Source organism: Rattus norvegicus, chromosome 2, assembly GCF_036323735.1.
Source record: "Rattus norvegicus strain BN/NHsdMcwi chromosome 2, GRCr8, whole genome shotgun sequence".
Taxonomy (NCBI): domain Eukaryota; kingdom Metazoa; phylum Chordata; class Mammalia; order Rodentia; family Muridae; genus Rattus; species Rattus norvegicus.
The window spans coordinates 62,830,186-62,854,518 of record NC_086020.1 but is presented as its reverse complement, the minus strand read 5'-3'; the positions used below and the strand labels follow the sequence as shown (position 1 = coordinate 62,854,518).

The 24,333-nt window shown below is 44.2% G+C and overlaps 1 long non-coding RNA gene across 12 annotated transcripts in view; it reads left to right on the top strand.

Moving 5' to 3' along the window:
* Positions 1–24,333, top strand: part of LOC134485601 (uncharacterized) — a 98,016-nt gene that overhangs the window by 23,869 nt on the left and 49,814 nt on the right. For 5 of the 12 annotated variants that reach the window (XR_010063760.1, XR_010063764.1, XR_010063758.1 and 2 more), the window contains exons 2-4: positions 9,450–9,528; positions 10,410–10,517; positions 10,970–11,066. This is a non-coding gene — a long non-coding RNA (uncharacterized LOC134485601). Of the gene's footprint in view, positions 1–9,449; positions 9,529–10,409; positions 10,518–10,969; positions 11,067–15,020; positions 17,155–24,333 lie in introns of those variants that run through there. The other 7 variants (XR_010063762.1, XR_010063761.1, XR_010063766.1 and 4 more) reach the window with 6 other exon arrangements.

Genomic DNA, 24,333 nt, shown 5'->3' with positions numbered 1-24,333 from the left:
GTCAGAGTCCAGGGTCAGTCCATGTATAGTCCTTAGGTAGTGGCTTAGTCCCTGGAAGCTCTGGTTGGTTGGCATTGTTGTTCATAAGGGGTCTCGAGCCCCTTCAAGCTCTTCCAGTTCTTTCTCTGATTCCTTCAACGGGGGTCCTGTTCTCAGTTCAGGTTTGCTGTTGGCATTCGCCTCTGTGTTTGCTGTATTCTGGCTGTATCTCTCAGGAGCGATCTACATCCGGCTCCTGTCGGTCTGCACTTCTTTGCTTCATCCATCTTGTCTAATTGGGTGGCTGTATATGTATGGGCCACATGTGGGGCAGGCTCTGAATGGGTGTTCCTTCTGTGTCTGTTTTAATCTTTGCCTTTCTATTCCCTGCCAAGGGTATTCTTGTTCCCCTTTTAAAGAAGGAGTGAAGCATTCACATTTTGATCATCCGTCTTGAGTTTCATTTATTCTAGGCATCTAGGGTAATTCAAGCATTTGGGCTAATAGCCACTTATCAATGAGTGCATACCATGTGTGTTTTTCTGTGATTGGGTTACCTCACTCAGGATGATATTTTCCAGTTCCAACCATTTGCCTACGAATTTCATAAAGTCATTGTTTTTGATAGCTGAGTAATATTCCATTGTGTAGATGTACCACATTTTCTGTATCCATTCCTCTGTTGAAGGGCATCTGGGTTCTTTCCAGCTTCTGGCTATTATAAATAAGGCTGCTATGAACATAGTGGAGCATGTGTCTTTGTTGTATGCTGGGGCATCTTTTGGGTATATGCCCAAGAGAGGTATAGCTGGGTCCTCAGGTAGTTCAATGTCCAATTTTCTGAGGAACCTCCAGACTGATTTCCAGAATGGTTGTACCAGTCTGCAATCCCACCAAGAATGGAGGAGTGTTCCTCTTTCTCTGCATCCTTGCCAGCATTTGCTGTCACCTGAGTTTTTGATTTTAGCCATTCTCACTGGTGTGAGGTGAAATCTCAGGGTTGTTTTGATTTGCATTTCCCTTATGACTAAAGATGTTGAACATTTCTTTAGGTGTTTCTCAGCTATTTAGCATTCCTCAGCTGTGAATTCTTTGTTTAGCTCTGAACCCCATTTTTTAATAGGGTTATTTGTCTCCCTGCGGTCTAACTTCTTGAGTTCTTTGTGTATTTTGGATATAAGGCCTCTATCTGTTGTAGGATTGGTGAAGATCTTTTCCCAATCTGTTGGTTGCCGTTTTGTCCTAACCACAGTGTCCTTTGCCTTACAGAAGCTTTGCAGTTTTATGAGATCCCATTTGTTGATTCTTGATCTTAGAGCATAAGCCATTGGTGTTTTGTTCAGGAAATTTTTCCAGTGCCCATGTGTTCCAGATGCTTCCCTAGTTTTTCTTCTATTAGTTTGAGTGTATGTGGTTTGATGTGGAGGTCCTTTATCCACTTGGACTTAAGCTTTGTACAGGGTGATGAGAATAGATCGATCTGCATTCTTCTACATGCTGACCTCCAGTTGAAGCAGCACCATTTGCTGAAAATGCTATCTTTTTTCCATTTGATGGTTTTGGCTCCTTTGTCAAAAATCAAGTGCCCATAGGTGTGTGGGTTCATTTCTGGGTCTTCAATTCTATTCCATTGGTCTATCTGTCTGTCTCTGTACCAATACCATGCAGTTTTTATCACTATTGCTCTGTAATACTGCTTGAGTTCAGGGATAGTGATTCCCCCTGAAATCCTTTTATTGTTGAGGATAGTTTTAGTTATCCTGGGTTTTTTGTTATTCCAAATGAATTTGCAAATTGTTCTGTCTACTTCTTTGAAGAATTGGATTGGTATTTTGATGGGTATTGCATTGAATCTGTAGATCGCTTTTGGTAGAATGGCCATTTTTACTATATTAATCCCGCCAATCCATGAGCATGGGAGATGTTTCCATCTTCTGAGGTCTTCTTCAATTTCTTTCTTCAGAGTCTTGAAGTTCTTATTGTACAGATCTTTTACTTGCTTGGTTAAAGTCACACCGAGGTACTTTATATTATTTGGATCTATAATGAAGGGTGTTGTTTCCCTAATTTCTTTCTCAGCTTGTTTCTCTTTTGTGTATAGGAAGGCTACTGATTTATTTGAGTTAACTTTATACCCAGCCACTTTGCTGAAGTTGTTTATCAGCTTTAGTAGTTCTCTGGTGGAACTTTTGGGATCACTTAAATATAGTATCATATCATCTGCAAATAGTGATATTTTGACTTCTTCTTTTCCGATCTGTATCCCCTTGACCTCCTTTTGTTGTCTGATTGCTGTGGCTAGAACTTCAAGAACTATATTGAATAAGTAGGGAGAGAGTGGGCAGCCTTGTCTAGTCCCTGATTTTAGTGGGATTGCTTCAAGTTTCTCTCCATTTAGTTTAATGTTAGCAACTGGTTTGCTGTATATGGCTTTTACTATGTTTAGGTATGGGCCTTGAATTCCTATTCTTTCCAGGACTTTTATCATGAAGGGGTATTGAATTTTGTCAAATGCTTTCTCAGCATCTAATGAAATAGTCATGTGGTTTTGTTCTTTCAGTTTGCTTATATAATGGATCACGTTGATGGTTTTCTGTATATTAAACCATCCCTGCATGCCTGGGATGAAGCCTACTTGATCATGGTGGATGATTGTTTTGATGTGCTCTTGGATTCGGTTTGCCAGAATTTTATTGAGTATTTTTGCGTCGATATTCATAAGGGAAATTGGTCTGAAGTTCTCTTTCTTTGTTGGGTCTTTGTGTGGTTTAGGTATAAGAGTAATTGTGGCTTCATAGAAGGAATTCGGTAGTGCTCCATCTGTTTCAATTTTGTGGAATAGTTTGGATAATATTGGTATGAGGTGTTCTATGAAGGTCTGATAGAATTCTGCACTAAACCCATCTGGACCTGGGCTCTTTTTGGTTGGGAGACCTTTAATGACTGCTTCTATTTCCTTAGGAGTTATGGGGTTGTTTAACTGGTTTATCTGTTCCTGATTTAACTGATGTACCTGGTATCTGTCTAGGAAATTGTCCGTTTCCTGCAGATTTTCAAGTTTTGTTGAATATAGGCTTTTATAGTAAGATCTGATGATTTTTTGAATTTCCTTTGAATCTGTAGTTATGTCTCTCTTTTCATTTCTGATTTTGTTAATTTGGACACACTCTCTGTGTCCTCTCGTTAGTCTGGCTAAGGGTTTATCTATCTTGTTGATTTTCTCAAAGAACCAACTTTTGGTTCTGTTGATTCTTTCTATGGTCCTTTTTGTTTCTACTTGGTTGATTTCAGCTCTGAGTTTGATTATTTCCTGCCTTCTACTCCTCCTGGGTGTATTTGCTTCTTTTTGTTCTAGAGATTTTAGGTGTGCTGTCAAGCTGCTGATATATGCTCTCTCCTGTTTCTTTCTGCAGGCACTCAGTGCAATGAATTTTCCTCTTAGCACAGCTTTCATTGTATCCCATAAGTTTGGGTATGTTGTACCTTCATTTTCATTAAATTCTAAAAAGTCTTTAATTTCTTTCTTTATTTCTTCCTTGACCAGGTTATCATTGAGTAGAGCATTGTTCAATTTCCACATATATGTGGGCATTCTTCCCTTATTGTTATTGAAGACCAGCTTTAGGCCATGGTGGTCGATAGCATGCATGGGATTATTTCTATCTTTCTGTACCTGTTGAGGCCCGTTTTTTGACCAATTATATGGTCAATTTTGGAGAAAGTACCATGAGGAGCTGAGAAGAAGGTATATCCTTTTGCTTTAGGATAGAATGTTCTATAAATATCTGTTAAGTCCATTTGGCTCATGACTTCTCTTAGTCTGTCTATGTCTCTGTTTAATTTCTGTTTCCATGATCTGTCCATTGCTGAGAGTGGGGTGTTGAAATCTCCCACTATTATTGTGTGAGGTGCAATGTGTGTTTTGAGCTTTAGTATGGTTTCTTTTACATATGTAGGTGCCCTTGTATTTGGGGCATAGATATTTAGGATTGAGAGTTCATCTTGGTGGATTTTTCCTTTGATGAATATGAAGTGTCCTTCCTTATCTTTTTTGATGACTTTTAGTTGAAAATTGATTTTATTTGATATTGGAATGGCTACTCCAGCTTGCTTCTTCTGACCATTTGCTTGGAAAGTTGTTTTCCAGCCTTTCACTCTGAGGTAGTGTCTGTCTTTGTCTCTGAGGTGTGTTTCCTGTAGGCAGCAGAATGCAGGGTCCTCGTTGCATATCCAGTTTGTTAATCTATGTCTTTTTATTGGGGAGTTGAGGCCATTGATGTTGAGAGATATTAAGGAATAGTGATTATTGCTTCCTGTTATATTCATATTTGGATATGAGGTTATGTTTGTGTGCTTTTCTTCTCTTTGTTTTGTTGCCAAGACGGTTCGTTTCTTGCTTCTTCTAGGGTATAGCGTGCCTCCTTATGTTGGGCTTTACCATTTATTATCCTTTGTAGTGCTGGATTTGTAGAAAGATATTGTAAATTTGGTTTTGTCATGGAATATCTTGTTTTCTCCATCTATGTTAATTGAGATTTTTGCAGAATACAGTAACCTGGGCTGGCATTTGTGTTCTCTTAGGGTCTGTATGACATCTGTCCAGGGTTTTCTGGCCTTCATAGTCTCTGGTGAGAAGTCTGGTGTGATTCTGATAGGTCTGCCTTTATATGTTACTTGACCTTTTTCCCTTACTGCTTTTAATATTCTTTCTTTATTTTGTGCGTTTGGTGTTTTGACTATTATGTGACGGGAGGAGTTTCTTTTCTGGTCCAATCTATTTGGAGTTCTGTAGGCTTCTTGTATGCTTATGGGTATCTCTTTCTTTAGGTTAGGGAAGTTTTCTTCTATAATTTTGTTGAAGATATTTACTGGTCCTTTGAACTGGGAGTCTTTACTCTCTTCTATACCTATTATCCTTAGGTTTGATCTTCTCATTGAGTCCTGGATTTCCTGTATGTTTTGGACCAGTAGCTTTTTCCGCTTTACATTATCTTTGACAGTTGAGTCGATGATTTCTATGGAATCTTCTGCTCCTGAGATTCTCTCTTCCATCTCTTGTATTCTGTTGGTGAAGCTCGTATCTACAGCTCCTTGTCTCTTCTTTTGGTTTTCTATATCCAGGGTTGTTTTCATGTGTTCTTTCTTGATTGCTTCTATTTCCATTTTTAATTCCTTCAACTGTTTGATTGTGTTTTCCTGGAATTCTTTCAGGGATTTTTGTGACTCCTCTCTATGGGCTTCTACTTGTTTATTTATGTTTTCCTGGAATTCTTTTAGGGATTTTTGCGATTTCTCTCTGTAGGCTTCTACTTGTTCTCTAAGGGAGTTCTTCACGTCTTTCTTGAAGTCCTCCAGCATCATGATCAAATATGATTTTGAAACGAGATCTTGCTTTTCTGGTGTGTTTGGATATTCAGTGTTTGCTTTGGTGGGAGAATTGGGCTCCGATGATGCCATGTAGTCTTGGTTTCTGCTGCTTGGGTTCCTGCGCTTGCCTCTCGCCATCAGATTATCTCTAGTGTTACTTTGTTCTGCTATTTCTGACAGTGGCTAGACTGTCCTATAAGCCTGTGTGTCAGGAGTGCTGTAGACCTGTTTTCCTCTCTTTCAGTCAGTTATGGGGACAGAGTGTTCTGCTTTCGGGCGTGTAGTTTTTCCTATCTACAGGTCTTCAGCTGTTCCTGTGGGCCTGTGTCTTGAGTTCACCAGGCAGGTCGCTTGCAGCAGAAAAGTTGGTCTTACCTGTGGTCCCGAGGCTCAAGTTTGCTCGTGGGGTGTTGCTTATGAGCTCTCCGTGGCGGCAGCCACCAGGAAGATCTGCGCCGCCCTTTCTGGGAGCTTCCGTGCACCAGGGTTCCAGATGGTGTTTGGTGTTTTCCTCTGGCGTCAGAGATGTGTGCAGAGTGCAGTCTCTTCTGGTTTCCCAGGCGTGTCTGCCTCTCTGAAGGTTTAGCTCTCCCTCCCACGGGATTTGGGTGCAGAGAACTATTTATCCGGTTGGTCCCTTCAAGTTCTGGCGGTGTCTCAGACGCAGCGGACCTGCTGCTCCTGGGCCCTCCTCTATAGGACTGTGCCGGGTTGGGTACTTTTAAGTGTGCCTCCAGGTGGCTCATGTGTTGGAAGCTTGATCCTCAGTGAACACGAAGTGTTGAGATGGAGTCTTAAGAGGAAGGGCCTGGTGGTGGTGCTTAGCTCACACGGAGTTGGAAGAGATGGAAATAGCTCTCTCAGGCCCTCTGAGTTTCAAGAGTACAAATTGTATGCCATTCCCTTGCTTCTGGCTTTGAGTTGTGACCTTTTTTTCAACCATGTGCTTCCCACAGTGTGGCCTTGCCCACTCTCATCTGCTAAGGCTCTGCACAACGTCACACTGCCCACTACCCACCACGTGATGATGCTGGTGCTCACCCTTGAATCTCTAGAGCAGTGAGCTACATAACCATTTTTTATTTCATAAATTTAACTGCCTCAGGTTTTTTGTTACAGTAATGAATTAAGAATGAATGCTATAGGGTTTCCTACTCAGTGGTTCAGTTTCTACCAGGTCCTAGAACCTTCTCAGGCGTAGATTCTCACCTGGATGAGAAGCTGCTGACAGAATTGACATAGTCTAACTATAACATCTTCAGGGTTTTGTGCTTGATTTTGCTGTTGGTGCTTGCTACGGGACTGAATGTTTGTCTGCCACAGACATTTCCAGTATTGCTGTGTCCTCAGCTCACAATGCCTGTGGCATAGTCACTGGAACCGGAACTTGGATCTGCTTCATTGCTTTTCCATGATGATTCATACTAAAACGGGCTTTTATAGACATAGAAGAGTGCATCAGGAATGGTAGGGCCACCTCTGGGGTCCTAGTAGCTGCAAAAGCATCTCCTGCAGGAGGACCTAATTGAGGACTGCCTGAGAGACCAAGGATTGCTGACAGCAATGACAGCCAATCAGGACCTGCTGTTTAGAAGAGATGCTTTCTTGGAACCAATGGAGCATGTGTGAAGGGTATTAACTGAGCTTGCTGCGGCATGAACCACCACAGCCCAGTAGATAAATCTTAGTTTTTAAAGTTACGTTTTCTTTATTTCTTTTGTGTACCTGTGTATGGACACACATGTGTTACAGTATACCTGTGACAGTCAGAGGACACATGCAAGAAGTTAGTTCTCGACCCAACTGCCCCACCAAGTGTGTTTGTTTATGTATATACATATATATGTACTTATATACATATATTACATGTAATTACAATGTATTGCCATGGAGTCAATTTTCTTCTTTATTGCTTAGAAACTTCTCTTTAAAATTACTGCATTTATTTATTGTGCGCGTATGTGTCTGTGCACGTGCACGTGTATGTGCATACCTCACACACATGGAGACTAGATTAGAACTTGTGAGAGTCAATTCTTTCCTTCTACCATGGGAGTCCTGCAAGCCTAATTCAGGCCCTCAGGCTGGACAGCAAGCACTCTTACCCGCTGAGCCATCTTGCCAGCCTCAGACTTCCCATCTCTGTAAAGCAATGGCACATTTGTGCTTCTAGGCAACTGAAAAATATTTCCATGTTGGAGAGTCTAAATCCAATGTTTCTCCAACTTCCTGAGGCTAAGGACCACCTCCGGCTTCTTCTATCAGAACAGATCCCTGAGTCCCAGTGTAGTCTCACTAAACCAGCATTCCAGGGCTTTTGGGATGGCAAGCATAGGTTGTAAAATGCGTTGCACAAGCCGAGTGTGTCCTCTCCCCTCCCCCATAGGTCTTACTGACTAGGAAGCTGGGGCGCACTGTGCTCAAGTCACATGTCCTAACCCCAGTGCTATATACTTTATGGATCTTTTCTCCCCCCAAAACTCACAAGTTGGGAGCTTGAGCCCCAATACCACCCAATGAGAGTTGCTCAGAGCTGATAGGTTAAAGTCACTGATATAATTTAGATTTAAAATGTGCCCCAAAGACCCACAAAAGAAAGACATGGACGCTCAGATTTGTACCATTTGGATGCATTGGAAGCCTAAGAGGATATGCTTAGTGGGGCATCTTAGGTCACTGGGCATATGTCCTCAAAGAGAAGTGTGGGTCACTGCTTCCCTTGTCTCTCTTGCTTCCTGGCTTCCATGATGTATGTAGCTTCCTCTGCCAGGTTCCCCTCACAACGGACTGCTTGCTGCAGTCTCAGAGTAACAGGGCCAACTGGACATGGCCTAAAACTTTGAAACCAAAAGCCAAAACAAACCTTTCTTCTTCTTGTGTTCATTCTGTTGGGTATTTTGTTACGGAAATAAAAAGGTGGTTTAATAGAGCAACTATAAGGAAGGCTTGCGAAAGTGAGTTCTTTTTATTTTTTATTTTTTATTTTGCCCTATGAGGATACACAGTTCTTCGCCTTCCGTCTTCCATCACATAATGACAGTGGGGAGATATTTACCAGATGCTGGCCCCTTAATACTACGGCCTCCAAAGCCATGGGCCAATACATTTCTACTCACTGTGAACTACTGAGTCTACAAAACACAGAGTACAACAGAGAAACTGAGTAACTGACTAGAGTCCTGTGTCTATACTTCCCCAGGCACAGGCTGCTTGCAGAAGGAACCAGAGGTCGGTGAATCTGAGAGGCAAGAGAGACCGTTCTTTTTTCATTACTTGCTCTTGTGGTAGCTATAAAAAGTTGTCACTACATAACAAATTAATCTTTCAATTTAAAACTTAGTTCTGCAACACTGATTTGCATTTATCTTTGAAATACAGTCATTTGTACCTTGGCTTTTCTCATTCCCACCTACCTTGAAGTCTGCTTTCTAGCTGTCAAGCAGCCCCCTTGTTTCTCCTTCCTCTGCCTTCTCAGACTCCTCCTACTCCAGCAGTAGCTGGGCTGGAGGCCAGGAGCCTCTGAACAATCCCTTCCTCCGTCTGGAGGAGTCTGAAGCAAGCCATCCATTTCACAAGATGGAGTAGGAAGAAATCTGCCTCCTGAGCTTGGCTGCGAGCCTCCGTGGCCGGCCTTGTAAGATTTACCAGTGGTGGCCCTAAGCAGGGCCCATCCTGAGTGTATCCAACTGCCCCCCAAGTGGTGCTGGGCCCTGAATGCATTCAGAAGGGACATGAATGTTAGCATGGCCACGCTAGCATTTTGCTGGTTTTGTGTAGCAAAGTCTCACAGTCCTATAGGTGACATTCTCTGTGATCTGGGGTTAGAAGAAAACAATGCAATATTGAAACAAGAGAGTGTGCAACAAGTAAAACTGCCAGGAACCTGCTGGACATGCCAGGTCTTCCATTCGTCTTCTTGGAATCCATTCACTAAAGTTCAGTGATGCATGTGGCCCAGACATACTTCAGGAATACGTTTATATACTTACTAACGGATATACCCAAGAGTGTTCACAGAAACAACCATTCAAATCAGTCCCCAGTTGGACGCTACTCGGGTGTTCACTAGTAGTCAAATGGTCAAATAAGTTCTCTTCATACAGCAGAACCACTGGCAACATGAATGAAGGATCTACGGCCCTGTGGATGACTCCTGGAGATGTAACTTTAACCTCCAAACAGGTACAGAGTCTACATTGTTGTTTGCATCAAGTTTGAAAGATGAGTAACATCCGACCCTGTTGTAAGTCTAACTAGTTGGTGCAAAGTGATTGGGAAAGGACTGAGTAATGTTAGAGTTCATTAAGGGTATGGGTAACATAAAATTTTAATTTATAAAAGTGTACTCCATAGAAAGTCATTAAATTAGTTCATGATTGATATATCCTTGACTGCACCTTTACTTTAACATAAGAGTTACTTTGTTAAAGAATAATTAATATTAATTGTTCCACAGAACAAATGGTTCTTTATCAGTCTTAAATCTGTTTTGCTTCACTTTTTTTTGTTTGTTTTTTATAACATTTCTTTTTTTTTTCTTTTCTTTTTTTTCGGAGCTGGGGACCGAACCCAGGGCCTTGCGCTTGCTAGGCAAGTGCTCTACCACTGAGCCAAATCCCCAACCCTTGTTTGTTTTTGAGACAGAGGCTCATATAGCCCAGGCTGGCCTTGAACTGACTATAGAGCCAAGGATGGCTTTCAACTCCCGATCCTCCTGTCTCTGCTTCCAAGTCCTGGGATTATAGGTCTGACCCACTAAACTCAGCTCTATGTCTTTTTTTTATTATAACAAATATATTAAAACATCTGATTCTCTTCTGAGTTATAATTTTACACAGTGCATGTGTAACTGTTATTAGATATGTTAATTATACATACTAATGGGTTTCATTATGACATGGTTATTCATGTCTATAATGTATCTTTAGTATACTCCTCTATTACCCTCTCTGGTCCTCTCACATTCTGCCTGACCCCCTTTCTCATGTGTATAAAGTTTTCCTTTTGTCTCTCTCTCTCCCTCCCTCCCTTCTCCTCTGTCTCCCTTCCCTCTTTCCTTCAAGTCTCACTATGTAGGTCCAGTTAATCCGAACCCCTAGTGCTCTTGATCCTCCTGCCCCCCACCTCCCAGGACTGGCTTTGCAGATGTGCACCACCATGATCAGCTTTAGGTATTCATCATCCAATTGTTTTGTGTGTGTGTGTGTGTGTGTGTGTGTGTGTGTGTGTGTGTGTGCACTCAGCATGCATGTGCCATGGTGTGCATGTGGGGATCAGGACAACTCTCTGGCGTTGGTTTTCTCCTTCTACCATGGGGTCTGGGATAGACCTCAGGTGCTCAGGCTTGCTGGGCAAGCACTGTTACCCTCTGAGTCAGCTTACTGGCTTCTCATTTTGCCTTTTTTAAAATAAAAATTTAGTCAGTACTTGGAAGACGGGGGGATGAAGGGGTAGGAGGTGAATATTAGCAGTAGAGGCCATTCTGGTCTCCCGTGGTGTGTTTTGGGAGGTTGTGCCTGTTATGGAGGTGGGGCCTAGCTAGAAGAAGAAATGGATTACTGTGGCAGAAGAAGGTTTGACGTTTATAATTCAGCTCTGCTTCTTTGCTTTCTGTTCTGCTGAGCTCGGAGGAGTCCCAACCCTCTGTTCTTGCAGCCTTCACCATGGAACTACCTGCTACCATATCTTTGCTGCTTCGATGGACTGGATGCCCTGACATGGTGAGCCCAAAGCAACCCTTACCCTTTCTCTGCACTGCATCTTGGGAGACATTAATCGTAGTCGCACGAAAAGCAGTTCACCTGCTTTCACCACAAACCTAAATAAATAAAAGTGTAATTTTATAATTAAAAATCAATACGCTGGGGCTGGGGATTTAGCTCAGTGGTAGAGCGCTTACCTAGGAAGCGCAAGGCCCTGGGTTCGGTCCCCAGCTCCGGAAAAAAAAAAAAAAAAAGAACCAAAAAAAAAAAAAAAATCAATACGCTGCCTTAGTTGAAGAATAAAGAAAAGTCAGGAGAGGAAAACCTTCCTAGTGAAGTCACAGGTCTTCCTGTATACTAGCATTTGGTGGACATTCTCTGTGGAAGAGACTGTCCACAGCAGAGCTCGTGCCTTTCTTAAGCTTCTCCAGGCATACAACAGGCTCACTGGCCTAGGCCAGGGACTGGCCACACTAGGACAGGGATGATGCCATTTCCTGAAATAGTGAGGTGGTCTGCAGGAGCCACAGAAAGTTCAGCAGGAGGATCTCGAGCCAACACATCATGACGTTTCCTTAGGGTCGTGTTAAAACTGTGAAAGCACTCAGTGTTTATATGCTGGAGCCCACTGAGGTTCTAGTTGTGTTCAGTTTCTTACAGCCTTCGAGGTCGGGGTTGCTCTTACTATTTTGGTGCTGGGAAGTGAATCTGGAGCTTCATGCACGGTTCTGCTGTTGCCCCTGGGCTTTGTTGAGAAACGGAGCAGAGAAGTTAAGTGACATTTCCAGGCTCACATAATTAATGAGTTAAAGAGCTAGGAATGGAAATCAGTATCTGATCCTTTGCTAAGAAGTTTTTTTCCTTAAAGATTGTTTTATTTTATCTATATCAGTACACTGTTGCTGCCTTCAGACACACCAGAAGAGGGCATCGGATGCCATTACAGATGGTTGTGAGCCACCATGTGGTTGTTGGGATTTGAACTCAGGACCTCTGAAGAGCAGTCAGTGTTCTTAACTGCTGAGTCATCTCTCCAGCCCTGCTAAGGTTTTACACAGGGTACAGAGAATGGCAAATTTTCCTTTACCTAAGTTCCCTTTGGCATCCGGATTACATGGGACAGATTTCACAGCTGCTTGTATCAGCAAGAGTGTGGGAGCTCCCTCTGCCTCTCACCCCAGAGCTCACCTTTTATATCAGTTAATTTTTAAAATTATACTTTTATGTATTTTGTATGTCAGCATATGTGTTGGTTAGAATGCAAGTGTCTACCATAGTCTCATATGTTTGAATATTTGTTCACCAATTAATAGAATTGTTTGGGAAGGCTTGGGAGGTATGGTCTTGTAGGAGGATGTGTGTCACCATGGGTGGGCTTTGAGGTTTCAAAAGCCCGTGCAGGACCCCGTCTCACTCTCCCTCTGTCTTTGGATAAGATGTAAGCTCTCAGCTACTGTTCCAGCACCATGTCTGCCTGCCTGCCACTGTGCTCACCACTGTACGATTGTGGACTGACTCTGAAACTGTAAAGCAAGCCCTCAATTAGATGCTTTCTTTTCCAAGTTGCCCTGGCTATGCTCTTTTGGGACAACAATAGAAAAGTAACTAAGGCAATGCATATATGTATTGGCACATGTATGCCATAACGTGTATGCAGAAGCCAGAGGCCAACGTTCAGGATCTGTCCTCCCACCATGTGGGTCCTGGGCGTTGTCAGGCGTGGTGACAGGAGCGATTACTCACTAAGCTGTCCCACCAGCCTCAGCTGTATCCTTTGCAGCTGCCTGTACAATACACCTGTTCTATAATTAAGTGTTCATCTGAGTTCCATGAGCCACCCAAGCAAACAACTGAACTCCAGGAGGGGCTGTGGGACCTATTTTTAGTTGGTTGTTCAGAAGCACAGGTAAAACTACAACTGGGATCTAAAGTGGAACGGAGTACAGCCTTGGAACCTGTGAGATCTGGCGCTGTCTCCAGGTCAGTAGCTTCAGAACGGAATTCAATTAGAGGACAGGCAGCTGGAGCCCTCTGCTTCCTCCCTGTCTAGTTGCTCATGGTCAAGGAGCAACCTTGACATGGATCTGTGTAACCACTGTGTTATGAGAGCAGTGCTACGCAGGCTAATCTGCATCCACCCACTTATTTACTTCATGTGGAAGTGTGCCTGTATGTGTACTGGGTGCATGTATGTGTGCCATGTGCATGCAGTTGCCCACAGAGACCAGGAGAGGGTGTCAGGTCCACTGGAACTGGAGTTAAAGGTGGTTGGGAGCTGCCTAACGTGGGTGCTGAGAGCAAAACTTGGGTCCTCTGAAAAAGTAGCAACTGCTTTTAGCCACTGACCACGAGCCATCTTTTTACCCTTTTTTCTTTTTTTGTACTAGATGAACTGCACGTTTTATAAATGGAGGTAGGGTTGGGATGTAGTTCAGTTGATAGCTCAGCATGTATGAATCCTAGATTTGATTATCAGTACCATATAAAGCAGGCAGAGTGGTGTAGTAATCCCAGCACCTGGGAGTGGAGGCAGGAAGATCAGAAGTTCAAAGTCATCCTTGGCTTCATAGAGAGTTAGAGATGACGTCACCCTGGGACACAGGAGACCCTGTCTCTGAGGAAGAAAAACAGAGGAGAGAGAAACGAAAGAAAGGATGAGGTGGAGGGAGAAAGAGATTTAGCAAGGCAGTGGCGCAGGCTTGTACCCCAGCACTCGGGATGCTGGAGGCTGAGATACAGGGTCACATGCTGGAGGTTGCACTGGGCTTGTAGAGAGAGACCTGCATATACATGAAGTCTAATACACTCAGTACAATTAGATTCCTGGTGATGATTTCTGCCTTAGCAACAGTGAAAGGGTTATTTTAGAGCTTAAATCCTCACTGAAAAGATGGCTGAAAATTTCAGATGCTATGAAATATTCGTCCTCATTTTCCTCTTCCCACTCAACATAATTGGCACCATTGGCCACAGAGTGTGTGGGAAATCATGCACAGCACTAAGTAAATTGTCAGCTTCCTCTGGACTGCTGGCTGCGGCCCAGCCAGGGTTTGGCTGCTTCTTTTGGATTCAGAGCTACAGCCTCAGCTGAGCCTTTTCCTGCTCCAGAAATCAGCCAGGGGCACCCAGGCCTGCACACGAATTAGAAGGCCACCCAGACCCTTGAGGCCTCTACCTCCATGAACAGAGGTACAGAGAACATAATTCATTATGCTCTTTATAAAGAGTGAAAACCTGAGAGGCTTTGCCAGAGCCTGACAAATACAGAGGTGGATGCTCACAGCCAACCATTGGACTAAGCACAGGGTCCCCAATGGAGGAGATAGAGAAAGGACTGAAGGAGCTGAAGGGGTTTGCAACTCCACAGGAAGAACAAGTATATCAACCAACCAGAACCCTCAGAGCTCCCAGGGACTAAACCACCAACCAAAGAATACACATGGAGGGACCCATGGCTGCAGTTGCATATGTAGCAGAGGATGGCCTTCTCTAGCATCAATGGGAGGAGAGGCCCTTGGTCCTGAGAAGACTCAATGCCCCAGTGTAGGAGAATGCCAGGGCAGGGAGGAGAGAGTGGGGGTTGGGTGGGGAGTGGTTGAGTGGGGAAGCAGGGGTAGGGGATGGGATAGGGGGTTTCCAGAGGGGAAACCGGGAAAGAGGAAAACATTTGAAATGTAAATAAATAAAATGTCCAAAAAAAAAAAAATGAACGAGAAGAGAATCCTGGTCTGGCTCTCCATGCACTTAGGAGGCTGGGCCATGGAGATTGGGGTGAGTTGAAGGCTTTTTGAGACACTATCTCAAAAAACTGAACAACAACCACAAGAGCAGCAACAGTAACACAACAGAAACAACAGAACCAAAGGACAGGAGTTCAGAGTGTCCTAGGCCTTATTGGAGGAAGTGCGTCACTGTTAGGGTGGGCTTTAAGACCCTCATTCTAGAAGCCAGTCTTCTCTTGTTTGCCTTTAGAACAAGATGTTGAACTCTCAGTTCCTCCTGTGCCATGCTGGACGCTGTCATGCTACCATGTTGATGATAATGGACTAAACCTCTGAGCCTGTAAGCCAGCCCCGATTAAATGTCATCCTTACAAGAGTTGCCTTGGTCATGGTGTTCACAGCAGTAAAACCCTAACTAAGACAATCCCCTAGGGACAAGAGTTCTATATTGAAATAACAGGAACAACAACAATTATTATATTTTTATTATTAATAACTTATTACTACTAATTATAATTATAAGTCAGTCATCTGAAGAGTAGGTCATAGCAGAGTGGCCTCACTGTGGTCTCACAGGGTTTACTTGGGGAAAGGCATTTGAATGAAGTAGCAGCCAAAGCACCTGGCCTCTGACTGCAGAGGTGGGGGCGGTGTTACGGGGAGGATGGAATTAGTCACAGGATGCAGAGCTCTGTGCAACCAGAGCCTTGGTGCAGGTCTGTTGGGGAGTGACTGTTGAAATGGCATGGGAACATCATGATAAATACTGGGATGAGTCCTAGGAGGGGGCTGGAATTGTCAGATTTCATCATAATGAGCCTGTGGACAAAACCACCAACATTCAGCGGCTCCCGACATTAATAGCATATGTGTCCCACCTGTAAGTGCTCAAATCTGTTGTCATGGCGCTGTTCCGGGCTGTGGGTCCAGTTCAAGGCTGCCACACAGATCTCCCATGTCAAGGCTGTCAGCCAAGCCATACAAACACCTCAAAAACACCCGCATCTATTACCATTCAACTGACAAACGCATTGCGCAGCCAAGCCCAGTGTCAATGGATCATGAATGTCTCTGCCTGCCCCAGAGAGATCCTGAAGCATCCCATGGCAACGGCCGTGATACTTGATTCAATTGCAAGGAGGGAGTAAGCAAAGCAGAGCAGAATTCCAAGGCGCCTCATGACTGTTCAGAGGCACAAGTGAGTTGCCATGGAGACGTCCTGATTGAGGAAGAGCGGCTGAACTGCGAGGGCTGGGAGCTCAAGATATTCCTTTATTACTGTCGCTTTGATACATACTCTTGATTTTTACCCTCCAGCCTAAACTTTGAACCTCCTTGATTTTTACCTCCAGGCTGAATTTAAGTCTCGGGAAATTACAGAAAGCAGAGTGGAGGGTCTGAGCGCATAGAGCCTGGAGCCAGGAGCTTTAACCTAACCAGAGAGCTACACACTGATGTGGAAATCACACGACCGGGCTCGGCTTGAAAGAGAAAGCATATCCACACTTCAGGTTTTCATAAAGCTACAGACAAAGACATTTCCTTGTTTTGGTCTGGATATGGATTTCAGTGTGTCCCCCAAGATTCCCCCTGTGTGTGGAAGCTGGCCCCAAAGCAGCAGCGTCAAAGACAGTAGGATCTTTCTGAGCATGGTAGGCAGTCACTGGCCTTCAAAAACCGGTGTCATTTTTCTAGGACCTAGTTTTATTGAGAAAGGATTGCTATGAAAGAAAAAGTCCGGCCCTGCACCCACGTCTCTGTGTTCTCATCTTATCACGCAGCCACTCACGACGATGTGCGTCCAGAGGCGCCCTTACAAAGCCAGCGCTATGCTGTTGGCTGGTCAGCCTTCCAGACTCAGAGTTAAATAAACCCCTCCTTCTGCAGCCCCCAGCTGAAGGTGTTTTTTGTTAAAGAAAACTGAGGAGCACACTTTTCTTCATTTGCAAGCTTAGTTCTTGTTTCTGTAGTGATTTATTTTCACAGGTAAGAAGCATTTCAATACTTTCCCTGATATTGTAGGGGAAATCAACACTGGACATAATTGATGTTTCTAGCTATTAAGAATGTGTTCCTTCAACTGAAGGGGATGGCAACCCCATAGGAAGACCAACTAAGCCACCGACCAAAGAGCATACGCAGGCTGGTCCAAGACACCCAGCACATATACAGCAGAGGACTGCCTTGAATGGCCTCAGTTGGAAAGGATGCACCTAATCCTGTAGAGACTTGAGGGCCCAGGGAACAGGGATGCCCAGGGGTGGTGGGGAGCACCCTTTCAGACCCAAAGCAGAGGGGGGATGGGGTGAAGAACTGAGGGAAAGGGGACCAAGAGGGGGGCAACATTTGGAATGTAATAAATAAAAAAATTGAAAAAGAATGTGCTCCTTCAAGTATCAAAATTGTTTATTTTAACCATTTAAAAAATTTAAAAAACAAAACCAAAAAATGAAGGAGTTTTGTTTTGATGATCCCACTCCTGATAGCCCTGTACAACAGAAGACAGCTGTCAGGGTTCTGTTAGACCCATGAAAGGTCAAGAAAATGGAATCTTGGGGCTAGAGAGATGGCTCAGCACCCAGAGACTGTCCCACCAGGGGATCCAGCCCATATTCAGACACCAAACCCAGTCACTATTGCTGATGACAAGAGGTGCTCGCTGACAGGAGCCTGACAGAGCTGTCACCTGAGAGGCTCTGCCAGAGCATGACAAATACAGAGCGGATGCTCACAGCCAACCATTGGATTGAGAATGGGGTCCCCAGGGGTTGGGGATTTAGCTCAGTGGTAGAGCTCTTGCCTAGCAAGCGCAAGGCCCTGGGTTCGGTCCCCAGCTCCGAAAAAAAGAAAAAAAAAAAAAAGAAAAAAAGAATGGGGTCCCCAATGAAGGAGTTAGAGAAAGGACTGAAGGAACTGAAGGGGTTTGCAACCCATAGAAAGAACAATACCAACCAAGCAGACCTATCAGAGCGCCCAGGGACTAAACTACCAACCAAAGAGCACACATGGACGGACCCATGGCTCCAGCAGCATATGTAGCAGAGGATGGCCTTGTCTGGCATCAGTGGGAGGGGCAGCCCTTGGTCCTGTGAAGGCTAGATGCTCCAGTGTAGTGGAAGGCCAGGGCTGGGAGAGGGGAGGGAGTTGCTGGGTGGGGGAACACCCTCATAGAAGCAGGGGGAGGGGGGTGGGATAGGGGGTTTGTGGAGGGGAACCAGGAAAGGGGATAACATTTGAAATGTAAATAAAGAAAATATCCATTAAAAAATAAAGGCCCGAATGGCTGAGAAACACCTAAAGAAATGTTCAACATCTTTAGTCATAAGGGAAATGCAAATCAAAACAACCCTGAGATTTCACCTCACACCAGTGAGAATGGCTAAGATCAAAAACTCAGGTGACAGCAGATGCTGGCGAGGATGTGGAGAAAGAGGAACACTCCTCCATTGTTGGTGGGATTGCAGACTGGTAAAACCATTCTGGAAATCAGTCTGGAGGTTCCTCAGAAAATTGGACATTGAACTGCCTGAGGATCCAGCCATACCTCTCTTGGGCATATACCCAAAAGATGCCTCAACATATAAAAGAGACACGTGCTCCACTATGTTCATCGCAGCCTTATTTATAATAGCCAGAAACTGGAAAGAACCCAGATGCCCTTCAACAGAGGAATGGATACAGAAAATGTGGTACATCTACACAATGGAATATTACTCAGCTATCAAAAACAACGAGTTTATGAAATTCGTAGGCAAATGGTTGGAACTGGAAAATATCATCCTGAGTGAGCTAACCCACTCACAGAAAGACATACATGGTATGCACTCATTGATAAGTGGCTATTAGCCCAAATGCTTGAATTACCCTAGATCCCTAGAACACAGGAAACTCAAGACGGATGATCAAAATGTGAATGCTTCACTCCTTCTTTAAATGAGGAAAAAGAATACCCTTGGCAGGGAAGGGAGAGGCAAAGATTAAAACAGAGACTGAAGGAACACCCATTCAGAGCCTGCCCCACAGGTGGCCCATACATATACAGCCACCCAATTAGACAAGATGGATGAAGCAAAGAAGTGCAGACCAACAGGAGCCGGATGTAGATCGCTCCTGAGAGACACAGCCAGAATACAGCAAATACAGAGGCGAATGCCAGCAGCAAACCACTGAACTGAGAATAGGTCCCCCGTTGAAGGAATCAGAGAAAGAACTGGAAGAGCTTGAAGGTGCTCGAGACCCCAAAAGTACAACAATGTCAAGCAACCAGAGCTTCCAGGGACTAAGCCACTACCTAAAGACTATACATGGACTGACCCTGGACTCTGTCCCCATAGGTAGCAATGAATATCCTAGTAAGAGCACCAGTGGAAGGGGAAGCCCTTGGTCCTGCTAAGACTGAACCCCCAGTGAACTAGACTATGCGGGGAGGGTGGCAATGGGGGGAGGTTTGGGAGGGGAACACCCATAAGGAAGGGGAGGGGGGAGGGTGATGTTTGTCCGGAAACTGGGAAAGGGAATAACACTTGAAATGTATATAAGAAATACTCAAGTTAATAAAAAAAAAAAAAGAAAAATTAAAAAAAATAAAATAAAATAAAAAATAAAGGCCCTTTATATCATCATCATCAACAACAAGAACAAGAACAAGAACAACAAGAACAACAAGAACAACAAGAACAACAACAAGAACAAGATCAAGAACAACAACAACAACAACAACAACAACAAGAAGAAGAAGAAGAACAACAACAACAACAAGAACAACAGAAAGCATTTCTGCTCTTCCAGAGGATCCAGGTCCAACACCCCCATAGTCGCTAGCAACCATACAACCTGGGGGTGAGAGTGAGCCTAGTGCCCTCTTCTGGCCTTCGTGGGAACTGCATACAGTTCTGATGGGATTAGAATATGGTCTCCTGAAGAGTTAATCCAGTTGGACCAGTCACTCATCCATCCAAGAGACCACTGTTTAAGAAAGCTGGTTCACCTAAGGCCATGGTAAGGAGATGGGTAGAGTAACCATCCCATTAATGAGATAATAAACTTACTAGTATCCTCCTCTCCAGTCATTTAAGACAAGAGCTTGCCCACTCGTGAGCTGCTCAGAAACTTTCCCTTTTTCTACCATCTCTTCTTTTTCTCCCAGATACTAAGCAAAACCTGGGTTTGCTCTTCTGGACATTCTGGCTTTTCCACTCTTTTTTCCTTCTGAAACTTCTCTCTTTCTGCCAAGTAGCTGCTTGCTGGCTCCATTACTGAACCTGTCTGTTTTCTTAAAGGCATGGCTTTCTTTTTCTCCTTTTTTCCACTTTCTTCCTTCTGGGAACTGCTGAGATTTACAAGTTGCCTGGCTTGTTTTACTATTAAATCATTAGAACTGTCCTCATTCCAAGTCTGTTTCTAAATTCATTATTAATAGATTTATTATTATTAGTTTATTATTAGATTAGACTGGTTTGAATAAGCATGGCCTTCACAGACTCATGCGTATGAATGGTCGGCTCATAGGGAGTGGCCTATTAGGAGGTGTGGCCTTGTTGGAATGGGTGTGGCCTTGTTAGAGGAAAGTGTGTCACTGTGGGGGTGGTCTTTGAGGTCTCCTATGCTCAAGCTATGCCCAGTGTGTCTCACAGTCTCCTTCTGCTGCTTGCAGACCAAGGTATAGTAGAACTTTCAGTGCCTTCTCTGACTTGTCTGCCTGCACGCTGCCTTGTCTCTCCCTCCATGACAACAACTGACTAAACTGTAAGCCAGCCCCAATCAAATGTTTTCCTTTATAAGAGTTACTGTGGTCATGGTGCTTCATCACAGGTATAAAACCCCAACTAAGACAAACTAAGAACCCAAAGAGGGAATGCCAATTTACCTGGTAACATCCTGTGTGGCCTTGAACTTTCGATCTTCCAGCCATCAACCTTCCTACTGACTGGGATTATGGGCCTGGCTCTGGGCTAGCTTTTGAAGAAAGTCATGATAGAGTTTTATTACTTTAGGAAGGAGGACAAGTCTGGATGAAATTAACCTGGGGGAAAGGAGCCAGACACAAGGGACAAATATATGCACCCAGTCACATGAAGTATGGAGAATAGTCAAGCGCCATCTTGGCAGGAAGGTGGACTGGTGTTGGCAGAAGCTGGGGGTCAGGAGGAGGAGAGTGATTGTTAGCAGATTGGGGCATTATCCTGGAAGACTCTAGAGATGGCGGTGGTCATTGCAGTGAGATTATGACTTTATGCAAAAGCCCAAGGGTCTTTCTGGATGTCGCAGTGAGGGTTTTTGTTTGTTTGTTTTAAAGACTATTATTATGTATACAGCATTCTGCCTGCATGTATACCTTCAGACCAGAAGAGAGCACCAGATCCCATTACAGATGGTTATGAACCACCATGTGGTTGATGGGATTGAACTCAGGACCTCTGGAAGAGCGGCCTGTGCCCTTAACCTCTGAGCCATCTCTCCAGCCCCCAAAGTATTTTTTAAGTTAGTATTTGGATTGGTAAACTGAGGAAGGCAGGCGGTCTTCTCAAGAGTGAGGGGCATTATTCAATTTTCCCACCCCTGAAGTGCCTAAGGAGAACAAAGATGCAGGGGGAGGTGCTGTGCTTGCTCTACTTGAGAAGCCATCTTCTCCCCCCTGCACATCTCAGTTCATTGTTCTTCAGGCTCTCTGACCCCCGGACTTAGAGCAGCTTCTCCTGTTCTCCCTCTTATGACTGAGAAAAGACAGACAGACAGACAGAAAATTAAGGGGAATGGAGGAAGGAGCCCTTTGCTGCAAAATCTCGTTCAAGTTTTTCTCCAGCTGAGAGTCAGGAATTCCATCACAATGAACAAAACTTGCTGTGATAGCTTACACGGAGACAACATCCGCTTTAGAGATATTTCAGACACAGCAATGGGCACGGTGAAGGCCTATGTGTATATGATCTTTGAGTGTAATTTTGCTCTTTTCTCAGACATAAACCTGCAATCTTCTGAAAACTCCACAACGAGACTAAAAACTTTGATTATGGGGGAAAATATTTTGAGTCCATTGTAAAGTCTTCGTGGTCTATGATTTTTACCTTGTCAGCTGTAATCATATACAGTGCACCTCAGGGACCTTCCGTGATCTCATGTGTGTCCCTTAGTACCCCTTCAAGATGTGGCTATCGGAGGACCCTAAGGCATGACTGACTTTCTGGGGAAGCCCACACCCACACTGGGTGCACAGTGTTGTTTTCCTAAGTGGGTTCCTTTCTGATGACTTGCCCTGAAATTCTCTCCTGCGAGACTCTGGCTTCCTTGAATTGAAGTCTCAGAACAGAACTCTCCACGATGTTACCATGCAACCTTGTCTCCATCACCGTCCTGATGTCCCAACTCATTTCTGCCTCGTCCAATGCTGCCTCACAATGTTTCTAAGCACACAATGTGTAGTAATATAGAAAATTTGTGGTTACCAGAGACCAAGACTGTGGCAAACAAGAGAGGAAGATAGACAGAAAAAGCTCTTGTCTCCAGTCCGGTTAGGGAGTGGCTCACTCAGCCAGTGTAGTGGTTCAAGCTGGCACTCCTGCCGCTTAGATTCAAGGTCAGCATAGCTACATAGTGAAATCCAATTCAAAAAGGAAAAAGCAGGTGAGCAAGCTCGTCATTCCATGCCCACTACCTGGAAATCATAACTTCATTAAGAGGTGAGAGAGAGCCATACATTAATAGACATAGAAGAAAATGGTCTCCTCTTTGAGGGGTTAGCATTTGAGACACTCTTGTTTCTTGAAGTCACTGTATTTTATTTTTGGTTCATTTCTGATCCACCCAACCAGTATTAAACTTTTGTTATTTTTGACAGCATATTGTAGCCTAGGCTGGCCTGGAACTCATGGAAACCCTGACTCTTGAGGGCTGGGATGAACGTGTCACTCTCGTCCCTGGCTCCAGCTTTCTTCTTTTTCATAGTTTATCATTCATTTACTTGGTATGTGTGGTGCATGCGACCCATGGTGTGTGCCCACAGAGGCCACAGGAGGTCAGGTTTTTCTCTCTGTCATCCTCTGCCTTGTTTCCCAAGACAGAGTCCCTTACTGAACTGGCCACCCAGCCAGCTGTCCAGACTCTAACTCCTAGGGGTGAAGTTGTAGACAGCACAGCCATACCTGGCTTTAAAAGAAAGTATGGGTGCTGGGGATTCAATCTTAGATATCGCTCTCTCTCTCTCTCTCTCTCTCTCTCTCTCTCTCTCTCTCTGTGTGTGTGTGTGTGTGTGTGTGTGTGTGTGTGCGCATGCGCTCGCATGTGTGTGCCTGTGCATATTGTATATACATGCACGTGTGTGGGTAGATGCACCTGTGTATTCATGGAGGCCAGAATGATACGGGTCTTCTTTTTATCTCTCTGCCTTATTCCTTTGAGGTGGGGCCTCTCGCTGAAGCAAGAGCTCTTGCTTTTTGGCTAGGTCTGTAGCCAGCAAACTCTAGCTACCACTCCTCCCCTCATCTGCCTCAGTCCAGAGATTACAGGTGTTTGTGGAACCATATCTGTGTGCTGGCATCGGTACTATGGTCCTCATGATTACAGAGCAAACACTTTAAGTCACTGGACTATCTCTTTAAACTTCTAAATCTCACTTTCTCCAGTGTTACTGGCTACTTAATGCTCTGTCCTATAATATAGACTCTTATGTTTTTTTGGGTTTGTTTCTCTTTTCTTTTCTCCTTCTTTCCTTCCTTCCTTCTTTCTCTCTCTCCTTTTCTTTTCCCTCCCTCCTCCCTTCCTTCCTTCCTTCCTTCCTTCCTTCCTTCCTTCCTTCTTTCCTTCCTTCCTTCTGAGATGCTGTCTGACATAGCCCAAGCAAACCTCAAACCTGCTATGTAGCAGAGAAAGTCCTTGATCCTGCCTCCTGCTCCAAAGTTCTGGGATTACAGGCGTGCACACCATGCCTGCCTCAAGGACATTTTTCCATCCTGTGCTCAGGTCTTTGCAAGGCTGAGGCGCAGCAGAGACACCCAGGAAAAGCCTGTTCACTGCCAGCATTCATTAGACATTGCTCCTGCTTCCTGGAAACCTGCCTTCCCTCGGTCCTCACTGTTGCTCCTGCTGGAGACGCGCTCAGACAACTGAGCTAATGCTGGGCCTCCACCATCTACTCACCCTCCAGTCCTGGGCTTGCTTCAGTGGCTCACGTTTTCTGTGACCTGTGTTTGATTTTCAGGTCTTGAATGACTTTCTTCTGTCTTCCTGGAACAGTTGGGTCTCCCTGGAATGCTATCTCTTCCAGGAAGCTTTGAGTTTAGCCTGCAAATTAATCGAGTCTTTCTTGTCTTATCTGTACTGCTCACCCAATACTTTTTACTACCACACACTTTTCCCCTTCAGAACTAGACTTTTTTTTTTCTTTTCAACACTGGAGATAAAATCCAGGACTTTACACATGCTATGCAAACACTTTACCACCAAGCCACATTCCAGCTAACATTTGTTTTTATAACAAAATCCTCTATTTCGTCCGAGAGATCAAGACATAAAATGAGGGAGTTCTGAGTTTTCTGAAAATATTTTCAAATAAACAACATTATCAATAA